Source organism: Canis lupus, chromosome 22 (genome assembly GCF_003254725.2).
Source record: "Canis lupus dingo isolate Sandy chromosome 22, ASM325472v2, whole genome shotgun sequence".
NCBI classification, from domain to species: domain Eukaryota; kingdom Metazoa; phylum Chordata; class Mammalia; order Carnivora; family Canidae; genus Canis; species Canis lupus.
In genome coordinates, this window is record NC_064264.1 from 55,601,936 (window position 1) to 55,614,684 (window position 12,749).

The following is a 12,749-nucleotide window of genomic DNA, read 5'->3' on the forward strand; positions in this document are numbered from 1 at the left end:
TTAGACACTCAGCAGAACCCTTAAAACATCCATTCACCCAACATTTGGGTTTGGGTCTTCCATCCGATCTCTTTGCATTAATAGTCCTGTCACACATCTGTATTAGTCTGCTAAGGCTGCGGTAACAAAACACCACAGGCTGGGTAGCTGAGACAGAAGCTGATGTTCTCATCGTTCTGGAGGCTGTAAGTCCAAGGTCAAGGTGTCAGCAGGTGTGCTTTCTTCTGCATCTTCCCTTTGTGGCTTGTAGTTCTCTTAGTGTGTCATCACATGGTCCCTTGGTATTCACTCATCCCCGGTGTTTCCTCCACTACTTAGGTGGACCCCCTCGCTACCTCATTGCATCTTAATCACTTTGTAAACAGTGATCTCCAAGTGCGGTTGAATGTTGGGGGGCCAGGGGTGAGGGACACAAGACAGCCCAGAACAACATCACAATGTAATTTTCTATTTCATTTGCTTTAAAAATAGATCAAGAACTACAATTTAAGTACAGAATCCTTGTAGATTTTTATATTTTTCTCTCAGCATCTTCAGAGTTATCTTTCCCACATCAAATTCAACAGCAACTTTTCACTCTTCCCCTATGGCAATTTTCCAAAGCAATCTTTTCGATTTCACTGAAATAACAACTCTCTTCTCATATGCAGACGTCATTGGTTTACCTTATAGTTAATTAAGTCATGTAATTACAATAGGAAGTAAAACCTGCATAAACAGGTCTGAGAACAAATATAACTGACTCTTTGCAGGCTAATGATTCCAACTTTTCAGAAGCCCAGAATGCAAGCATAGGCCAAGCAGAGAGGAACCAATCAATGTTTGACATATGGCGAGCACGTCATATGTTTTAGGCACAAATGGAGAACAAGACAGTGGGTGGATTTCAGAGCTTTTATAGTAGCAAAATCTGGGAATTGGACAAGACCACAGGGTTTCACTCTCCCAGCTCCTCTGTCAGTGGAATTTCTATGTAGGGTTTGTAAAGTTTGTAAAGTTCTTTTTAATTCTAAAATCAAGTGATTCATTGCAAATCCCCGGACAGTGATTATCTAACATCTGCTGGATTCTGTCCAGCGAGGGAGCTTATCTGCTCACAGGCCAAGCCTATTCCTTTTTCAGATATTCTAATCAGTAAGAAGTGCTGGCTTCTTTTAAGATTTATTCTGCTTCCTTGCAACTTCCATCCATTTTAGCCCTCAGGAGTCTTATTCTTCTTCTAAACACAGAGCTTAATTTTTATCTATCTTCAAACATTTAGAGATATTTTTCTTAATCTTTTGTAGCATGTCCCTTTCCATCCTGGTTACCTCACTCGATACATTTTCCTTTGCCAGTGTTCTTTTCAAACTACAGCACCTAGAATTATCCGTCCACAGATCTGTACCAAGAAATCTAAAATTAACCAAAGCCCCTTCCTCCCTCTGAGGAAAGCATAAAGGTGAGTGGACAACTGGTATACTATATCTCAACCTGCACATGACATAAACTGGACTCTAATCCCGACCCACCCCCGACCACCACCACCAAAATCTGTTCTAGAGTCAGCTTTCCTATTTCAGTCGATGGCAACTCTATCCTTCTAGTGGCTCAGGCAAAATCAAAAGACAACAAATAAACCTCCCTTAGGGTCATCCTTGATTCCTCCTCATCTCTCATGAGTCCCATTGATCAGAAAATCTTGTTGGTCTTGCTTTCAAAATACAGCCAGAATCCAATACTTCTCAAAAGCCAGAAGGATCCTTTTAAAAATACTTTGGTTGAGGTCACTCTTCTACTGAAACTCGTCCAATGGTTTACATATCACCAAGAATAAACATCTAAGTCCTTAAAATGTCTTCCAGAGCCAACATGACCCATATCCACTGCCATGAGCTTCTACTTTGCCCCATCTCCTACCATTCCCTCTCTCTCGAACACACACAGACACACACACACACTGCTCACCCCACACTAGCTCCCTTGCTGTTATTCCTCAAATAGGCCAGACATACACACTCGTTACAAAGATTTCACGCTGGCTCTGCTTCCTGCTAGAACAATCCTCCCTGAGATATTGGCACAGCCGAGTCTCTCATCTCCTTAAAATCATCATGCAGATAGTTATTTTCTCCATGATTTTCCAAACTACTCAACTTTAAATTGTAACTCCCTCCCCACTGGTTCCCAGTACTCCTTACCCTGCCTCCTTTCTTTAGTTCATTCTGTAAGACTCATCCTGCTCTACTGCACTATGGAATTTACCTATCTACTTGGTCAGTTGTTTATTTTCCATCCTACCCCCTCTCACTAGGATGTAGCCCTACCAGCCACAGGTGTCTGTTCTACCCACTGATGAACCCCAAGCACCTCAAACCGTCTAGCACAGAGCCAGCCTGGTGGTCTTCTCCACCGTAGTTGAACAGAGTGGTTCAAAGAAGGTTCTGATCTGATTTCTGCTGCCTTTCATATCCGCCCAAAGACTGCAGCTTAACATCCCCGCTATAAAAAGATCAGGACATGGCCGAGAACCTAGATGACCTTGGGCATGGCAATGATTTCTTAGACACAGCACCAAAGTTATGATCTATGAAAGAAATAATTGATGAGCCGGACTTCATTAAAATTAAAAACTTCTGTTGTGTGAGATTCAATGTCAAGACAATGAGAAGATAAGCCTAACTGGAAGAAAATATTTGCCAAAGGCACATCTCACAAAGGACTACTGCCAAAATATGAAAAAAAAAAAAAAAAACACTTTTAAATCTCAACAATAAGGAAACAAAATACAACCTGGTTAAAAATGGGCCAAAGACCCTAATAAATAGCTCACCAAGGAAGAGAGATGGGAAATAAGCAGATGAAAAGATGCTTCACTTCGTGTGTCACAGGGAAATGCAAATGAAAACAAGGAGATACCACCACACACGTATCAGAAATCTAAAACACGGACAACACCAGATGCTGGTTAGGATATGAGGCAATAGGAACTCTCATTCTTCGCTGGTGGGAATGCAAAATGGTGCAGCTGCTGTGGAAGATAGTTCGATGGTTTCTTACAAAATTCAACATCCTCTTAGCAAAGATCCAGCAAGCACTCTCCTTAGTATTTACCCAAAGGAGTTGAAAATGTATGTCCCCACAGAAACCAGCAAGTGGACGTTTATAGCAGCTTTATTCATAATCACCAAAACGTGGAAGCAAGCAAGATGCCCTTTAGTGGGTGAATGGCGAAATAAACTGCATGTGGAGCTTATCCAGGGTAAACTCACTAAACCTTTCTACCTCCTTTGCTTACCTCAGGCTAAGGATCATTCTTTGGAATAAGGTGCCAAGATACAGTACAATCCTGTGATACAGGGATCCCTGGGTGGCGCAGCGGTTAAGCGCCTGCCTTTGGCCCAGGGCGCGATCCTGGAGACCCAGGATCGAATCCCACATTGGGCTCCCAGTACATGGAGCCTGCTTCTCCCTCTGCCTGTGTCTCTGCCTCTCTCTTTCTCTCTGTGACTATCATAAATAATAATAAAAAAAAAAAAATTAAAAAAAAAAAAAAACAATCCTGTGATACACAAATACCATTTTTTAAAATTATAGAGTTGGCATGAATATAAATTTTGTTTAGAGCTCCCTATTTTTTTGAAAGATGTATGGCCAGTGGGTAGCAGTTGACTTGTGCACAGTGCTAGCAACAAAAGGAATAATTTACCAGATGTGAGGATGTGATTTTTCCACTCCAGTGTTTCTCTCTCAGATATCTTTAGTTTCACAGCTTCCTCACTAGAGCAACTTGAATTTCTCATATATTACTCACCAACCCAGTAACTCTCTTCAAAGTATGAAGAAATTGGACTAAATTTTTCTCTTGCCTCAGAGTATTTTTCTGAAGCCAACAGGAGGATTTAGCTGGAGACCAGCCCTGCAGAATCATGACACAGTCACAAAATACAGCATCAAGTATGAGACTGCGAGGTCGACCCCTTACCGAATCTACAATAGCTCTATTACAAATAAGGTTAAAAAAAAAAAAAAAAACCCTGAACAGAGGATTGACAACAAAAAAAACCATGACAATTAGCAAACCCCACCCCAGACGTCTGGGAACCATAAATATCCATTCTACCACGTGTGGAGGAATAAGCCTCAAGTGTCCGCGCCTTGCTGTTACCTTCATCACTATCTTGAGCTGGGTACTTACAGTAACTTACAATTGCACATTCTTCACTGTACGGCCATATGTTTTATTACTCAACCAGATGTAGGCCATAAAACTGTTTTATCTGTTTTGTGGTTTGCTTAGTACTAATAAAATAAACTCCAAATACCTAACTTAGTGGCCGCTCTGATAGGATAGCACTTCAACAAAGTATAGCCTTGCCGGCTGGTACACTCAAAATGTTCTAAAATCAAAGTATATTGGGGGAGATATATCCCTGCTCCTAAAGATTTCATAAGACCCTTGCAATTTGAATGAATTGCTCTGTGCAGTGCCTTGTTTTTCTATTGATTTCTAGGCTGATGGACCATAACTTTCATTGATAGTTCATTTTGGCTTCCTTCAGACTGAAAAGGAAATAGCTCTAAGTCTGTTCTCTTCCTTGGAGCCTACATTATTGATATACTTTAATCATTGTGTCGGAACATAAAGCTTCTGTTATGCTGCAATTATTATGTGTCCTTACTAGAATGTAGTTAGCCAAACAAAAAGAGACAAGGCAGGACAGCGCAGGGCTGTCCCGCTGTTCTCCGCCACACTGAGTACAATACACAGAGCTCAGAGAAAACTCTCCATTCATGCTGGTTTTCTGGCAACGGTTGCACAAAAGGAATCTTTCTAAAGTTCTCACAAGTGAAAATATCATTTGCATTTTAACCCGATAGGGGTTATGCTGAAGATCTGAGTCAATTTTCATGTATCAACATTTTTTTTTAGCTCACATCATCTTTACCTAGATATTTTTTTTATGGATTTCACAGCACTTTTAAGAAATGGAATAATGCGACAAGATTGTGAACTTTCTGCAGGAAAAAGCTGACAAAAGTTAGCTAGATTTTTCAGAAGCTTTTGAGGTTTCTTCCACTAGGTTTTATCTGAACGCTGCAGAATGCAGAAAGCAGTCCTGTCAACCTAGAGCCACTGAGATTTCTTAAAACGTAGGAAGTTAAACATTCCTAAGATGCTTCTATCTATGCCTCTCTTTTTTCTTGGTATTCATTAAAGAAAAACAAGGAGGTCTAATGATCATGCTTACCAGATATTTACATTTCTGAGAATAACCATGGAGAAAGGCAGCCTACATTAACTCAGAAGTCTGAAAGGATGGGGGTGGGGGGGTGGATGCTAACTGGTTTTGTCATCTATGGTTTCCTCCTGTGACAGCGATTACCTGTTTACAGAGTATTTCTTCTTGCTCTTCTGGGGTGAGAACACGTGACTAGTTCTGACCAATGCACTGTAAGCGGAAGTGATGGGTGCCTCTGAAACTGAGCTTTTGTCTGTTGCTGCAGAACCCTCCAGAGCTCTCTGGCACAGCCGCCAGTGGCTACTTCACCTGTCTGGGTTCTGCCCAGGATGGACATAAACCAACCTTAGTTGTTTTAAGCCACTGACATTTTGGGGTTGGTTAATATCAAAGCATAAACTAGCCTCCTCTGACAAATTCTTAAAAAGGAAATATTTGCAAGAGTCAAACCAGTTCTGCATCTCGCCTTATAAATATGGTGTCTGCATTAGAAACAGTGCAGATTTCAAAGGGCTTCAGATCCCCGGGTTTTTATGCAGTGATGAATGGACAGTGGCCCCAAAGGTAGTCTTTCTTCTAAGGCAGGCAACTCGAAATGCCTGGAAGATTCCAGTAGAATAAGAGCCCAGCCAAGAGCTACCTGTCCCTTTTTCTTTTTTCTTTTTCTCTCTTTCATTTTTTTTTTTTTTTACAAGAGAAATCTGGTTAAAATGAACTTCAAAAGTTGCTTTGAAGAGGAAAAAAAAAATGTTTGGGGGGCGGGGAACATAATATACAGCTAGAACCAAGTAGGCAAAGGTACCTGGTATTTATATACTCGTTATATGTATATGAATGTCAGAACTTTGATAGCAGCGTGTGTGTGTGTGTGTGTGTGTGTGTGTGTGTGTGTGTGTGTGTTTTAAGTACCAGCTGTGACTCTACATTCCCCCCTACTGCCTGCTGGTCAGGGAAACAGATTACAGGACCGCAGGGCCTCGGCCGTTTGTTCTAACCCTAGGGGACTTCGGGAGAAGCAGGTGTGGCCAGAGATGAAAAGGTAGAGGTTCTTTTGCTCTCTTTCACCTCCTGGCCCTCCCAGCTGTAAATGCTGAGCTTTTTACCGTCCCCGTGTTCTGACCACAGGAACACTCACATTTTACTTACTCGAAATAATGTGGAAGTCCTAAGCACAGTGGACTTGATCTTTTGAACCTCCAGAAAACCCTCTCTCGAAGCGGGTTACCTTTCATTTTTAGGACAAATGCAATTTAGAACCTTCCATGCACTAGCTCTGCGTCTTCCGTTAGCTACTCTGACAGATTTTCTTTTCCCCCATGGCAATGTGAAAAGGCCTCTCTCTCTCTCTCTCTCTCTCTCAAAATGACAATATTGTGAACATCTGGTTTGTAGCCTTCACAAACTTCACAAAGTTTGTTCTGCAGCACCGTTAAGTTTAAACCTATGTCATTTATATCAAGCCGTCGACAACGTGTTCTGTGTTGAATTGCAACCCAGAGTACTGAGGCAAGAAAGAGCTTTTCTGGAAACACTGCAAAAAAGTTAATTATCTCTCCTCCAAGGGAGTGGGTCCTCAGCACATGAGGGGTCTGTTTCCTTTTCCAAATGAGAGTATGTATTCGATTTCTTCTGCTCTCTTTCCCATTTTCTCTCCCACAAGCTACTACACTTAATGACTCTACATCACTGCCCCCATGAAGCCGTCCTGTGCTCCTGACAGCCATTTCAAGGATATTGTTTTGTAAATGTGTTCGTCTATTTAAAAAGCACGGAAAGTTTTGCATGGTTCTGGACCCCCCTGGCTGTTCTCAGCAGGTGGGAGAGACGTGCTCCCCTAGCCCCCCTTCAAACCCCAGGTGTGGGCACTGCAATCCTGACCCCCTTGGTGACACCAGCGCGTCCCCAGTCTCCACATTCTCCAGGAGGAGAAGAGAATCCATAAAACATCAACCTCCAGTGTCATTAGCTGTTGAAGCCAAAAGTGACAACAGATGAATATCATTAAGACCCCGGACCTTCACAACCCAGAAAGAGGCTGAGATTGGATTTGTAAAGAGACTGGCAGATTGCTCTAGGCAGCCAGGAAAGCCCAGCCATTACAGAGCAGGTAATACATGATTGATTAAATATAAAATATCTAGATGGCCTTGTGCCACTCATAAGGCTTTCACAGTGATGTCTTTTTCAAGCAATGGGATAAAGCAGCTTTTTGTGTCCAACATCGTGTTAGTTATAGTTCCTATAAAGGATTAGATAATGTGAGAATGTTTATTATGTTGGAAATACATGGCTTTCTGGGCAAAGGTTTTTTTTTTAAGATTTTTTATTTGTTTATTCGTGAGAGAAAGAGAGAGAGAGAGGCAGAGACACAGGCAGAGGGAGAAGCAGGCTCCATGCAGGGAGCCCGACGTGGGACTCGATCCCGGGTCTCCAGGATCCCGCCCTGGGCTGAAGGCGGCGCTAAACCGCTGAGCCCCCCGGGCTGCCCTCTAGGCAAAGTTTTTAAGTCGATTTTGCTTCTCTAAAAGCATAAGGACATAAGAAACCCTGCCACTTCTGTATCAAATTCTTTTTTATCTGGGTAAGATATCCTGTGAGTGTGTGTGTGTGTGCACGTGTGCACATGCAATGGTCATTAAATTATTCATAATGCCAAATTCCAAAGCATAAAAAAACGGGAGGAAAAAAGTAAACTAAAAGGAGACACCGCATGGCCAGGAGGTCCTGTGGGGTTCACATCAGGGCAGCACCCCTAACCAGCAGGAGAACACCTCCCCACCCAAGGTTCTCTCTTCCAGCTCCAGCCATGGTGACAAATCCTACCCTGTCCCCTTGTTATGGAAACTGAATTAGACGCTGCACAATAAGGAGCCTGGCAGGCAAGTTGCTCAGTAAAAAGTAGCTATTCCCACCATTTCCAATAAATTCAGAATATCTGAATACTTTCCGAGCATCACTGGATTTCAGGAGTAGTATTTCATTATTGTTTCTTGTCGAAGAATATGGGACCTTGGCCCCAGGATTTCTTTCTCCGGGTAGTTGTATTTGAGATTTGACTTAAACGATCTGCGTTTTTCCATTTTTATAGGAACTGAGTGTCTTGCTTTTGTTCATAGTTGGTGGGGTTTTGATGAAATAGAGACTCGAAGTGCCTCCACAGTTAAAGTGGACAAACCAGGCAAATAAATGGAAGATGCTCATTTTTCAAAGCCTAGAGCCAGCCTGAACCTATTATGCATATCATGCTTATGAACACGATTACACACGAAAATGTCCTGTTTTGCCCACACAAAATTAGCACCGAAATAAAACTTGGCTAGGTAGACACTTTTTAAATCTTTTTTACATTTTGGAGAGCAATTCAAGAGGGTGCTTTACAGAAGACCACCCTTGGGCAGTACCTTCCTTCTAATCCAGGACAGTCACCTGTTTGGCCCTCTGCCCTCACACTTCCCCTGCAAACAGTCTCCCTCTAACCTTATAATGTCAACTGTTCGGCTCAGACAACCAAACAAGTATTGTCTTTACTTGATTCTAAAATCAATAAACACATTTTTAAAGTAAACCTCAACCCCACAATAAGACACTAATATTTTGCATTCTGCTTTTAAAAAAAGAATTAGCTCTAATCCTTAATGGGGGGAATATTGTTTAAATATCAGTACTACCGTGTAATACAAAAGGTTCCTAGAATTCAGAGTCCACAAAGAACCATTCATTACAAAAGGCTGTTAGGATGGTCTCTCCATTTATAATAAATCAACAGGTTAATTTTTATAAAATTTATGAAATCATGTGACTAAAGATTATATAATTTGTGTGTGGCACTCATAGGGGACTCCAATCCCATCCCTAGCTCTCATGTAATGGCAAGTATCAAGAAACTACCAGATAAAACACTGCTACAAAACTAGAATTTACATTTTAAATCAAACAAGTCTAACTTTCGAACTGTATGCTCCTCGAAGCTCAGGATAAGGAAAACATTACAAAATATACAGCTTTTTTGAATTGACGCTTGAAATTTTCAAATGAATTCAGCTCTTTTGAGACTTGCATTCCAGTTATTTTGGGCAAAATGCCACTTCCTGGCATTGCAGGAAAAAAAAATGTTTTTGAGGGGGTTTATTGGAAAGCTGCAAAAAGGGTCCAGGACCTCAGAATGCTTTTCAAGGCAAACAAAAGCCTGAAGAGGTGAGTGAAAATTAAGCCTTCACCTTCTCTTGGGATTAGCTCCACCTGACCTAGAGGTCCCAGGACCAGCCTTGGCAGGTGTGGTTGCTGCTTCCCCTGGCCCGCCACGGTCCAGGGTCACCATCCCAGAACATAAACAAACGAAGAATGAGTATGTTTTCCTTTGGTTGAGAAGAGAAAAGGCACAAGAAAGGAATTTTGTTTTCCCTCGTAACTCCAAAATATTCATGAGTATTTGAGCCAGGCAGGTTGTTTTTTCATTGCGTCTACCTTCGTGATGGAAGCTGCAAACTATTTCCCCTACACACTTTAGATTTCTATAGAGGCTCAGTGGAAAAGAGCATATTTTCCAACTTGCACCAGAAATGAATGTGGAATTATACACTATCCCATCAGTATTATCTGTGCCCGGCCTCTGTTTTCATAAGCACTACAAATTTACTGACAATTTGAAGACAAATACCCAATTGCAAACAAATAAATGTAGGTACTGGTAGCATCTGTTTAATTTCAGAGATGTACAAACACTGGAAAACTGGCAAACAACAAATGAAATTTCTGATAGGGATTGCCTAAAGAATAGGTAAAATTCTATCAATTTTATTTTCTTATCATAATTTTTTCCTGAATTCCCTAAAAATATTCAATGGAAGAGGATTGCACAAGAGGTGTATAGATCAGCTGATTTAAAACAAGGTCGAGGATGCCTGGGTGGCTCAGCCGGTCAAGTGTCTGCCTTCAGCTCAGAGCATGACCCCAGGGTCCTGGGATCCAGCCCCACATCATGTTCCCTGCTTAGTGAGGTGTTGACTTCTCCCTCTCCCTCTGCCTGCTGCTCCCCCTGCTTGTGCTCTCTCTCTCTCTCTTTCTTTCAAATAAGTAAATAAAATCTTTTAAAACATAATTTAAAAAATAAAACAAAATGAGAATTTAATTTAATTTTAAAAATCGTGGGTGGCTCAGTCAGTTGAGCATCTGACTCTCAGTTTTGGCTCAGGTCATGGTCTCAGGGTCATGAGATCAAGCCCTGTGTCAGGCTCCACACTCAGCACAGAGTATGCTTAAGATTCTCTCCCTCTGAGCACCTGGGTGGCTCAGTGGTTGAGCGTCTTCTGCCTTTGGCTCAGGTCGTGATCCCAGGGTCCTGGGATTGAGTCCTGTGCTGGGCTCCCTGCAAGGAGCCTGCTTCTTCCTCTGCCTATGTCTCTGCCTCGGTGTGTCTCTCATAAAAAAATAAATAAAATATATTTTTAAAAAAGATTCTCTCCATCTGCCCTTACCTACCCTCTCACTCATGTGTACACTCTCTCTAAAAATAAAGAAATCTTAAGAAAAAATTAAAAAATAAAAATAAATTGTATTGTATTTACAATATGACTAGAAATATGTGGGGGAAACCTCCCTGTTGGCAAACACACACACACACACACACACACACACACACACACGAATAAAAATGCATAGAGAGTATTGATAATGTTTCCTTTTAGGTGGTAAGTCCATGGGTAGTTTTTGGTTGGGATTGTTTTGTTTTGTTCGCCTCTATGTACATTGTTTTTTTTTGTAGTTAGTAGTAGTATTATAATGAATATGTATCTATGACTTTACCTATTAATTCTTCAAAAGTAAATGACACAAAACATCTCAATATCCACATATTACAGAAAATAATTAAGACCAGATGATGCTTCAACACCTCTTTAAGAATTTATTCTCCTGATATAGTTGATAGTAAGAATGTGGTATAGAGTTGGATGACTCTTTTTCCTCTGTGCATTTATTTCTCAATAAGATTGTCCTTGGCAGAGACCTAGGCTTTTTGACGTGTCTCTACTACCTGAACGTCTAAGCAGGACCTCAAACTCAACACATCCAAGACGACCTGTAATTACCTTCCCACACGTGGATTCACACACACACACACACACATACACACACACACACACCCTAACTTCACAACTCCTGTGAATAGAGCCACCGTTATGCCACCTTTGCAAATTCTGGAATTATACCACATCCTGCTTCCCCTTCATTTCATACAGAGAGATCCCACAGCAGAAACTCCTTTAAGCTCTCCTTATATTTTTTCATTGCAACTGCCCCGATTCCAAATTCATTGCCTCTCTACTAGACAATCACAGGGACCTCCTTACTCTTCTTCCTGGTTCTGGCTTTTATCCTTCCACAGCCCGACCCTCCCTCACATTTACTATGACTATTGTCACCCTTTGGCAACCCTTCAGTGGTTTAATATCACCAATCAACAGTTTTGCCCATCTCCATTTCTAGATCCTTCACTTTAGGAACTAACCTGGTCTACCGCCAGTCTACTGCTGGTCCTTGACACATAGACTGGCTGACTCACTTTCCCTCCACACCAACCTTGTGCTTCTCACCCAGTATCTGCCCTTGGCTTATGCCTTTCCAGCCTCTAAAAGCATGCTCCCCTTCCATCTCTGACTTTTGAAGTCTTTGCTGATCCGAAGCTCTGCCCCAAAGTTGCCTCTTTACAGGATCCATTGTCCATCCCATCCCAAAGCTGGTCCTATGCCTTTGAACTCACCCCTCTTCACTGCGCCCCACCCCCACCCCCCGCAGTATATCTGTGCTTCTCTCATGACCTCTTTCAAAGTCAGCCCTGTGAGATAGTTACCTGTAAACTCATCTCATTGAGTTTCCTTAGGCTGAACAGGAAGTGACTGACTTCCTCTTCTTTGCAGCCATGCTTTTCATATGCCAGCCCTCTGCCCAAGTAGGTTGAATTTAAAATACTAATTGCCATAATACTGAAGACCCTGAAAACCAGAGACCTGGAGGTTTCAATAAATAAGTTGATAATTGTAAAGCTCTCAGAACAGGGCCTAGCACACCATAAGGACTCTATTAGTCCCATTAGCTATTAATCAGTGCTCAAACACAGTGCAAAGCAGTGACTCAGAGGCCACACTACTACACTGAATGAATGGAAACTAAATGGAAGAAAGGCAGGTTCTAAATTTGGAGCCTACCACACAAATCACAGGGTAAGACACCAGTGAAAAGCTCTGCCCAACTAAACACAAAGGTTCCTAAGGCCTTGAGGCAAACAAAAGCCAACCTAGAGCCATCTAAGGAAAGGTGAAAGAGAATATTCCCTGGAGGGGACATTCCTAACCCCACCTAACCTCTGACCTCTGGATTTACCCCTAGGACTTGGAAGGTCACTCAAGACCCTGTCTCTTATCCAGATTGACCAGTGGGGCCAGCAGCAAAGGGAAAACTGGCCTTTTTAGTTGTTTATAGTGAAAAATAAGTGGGAGAAGGGAAGGGAAGCTAAACCACGTTCTGGAAAGC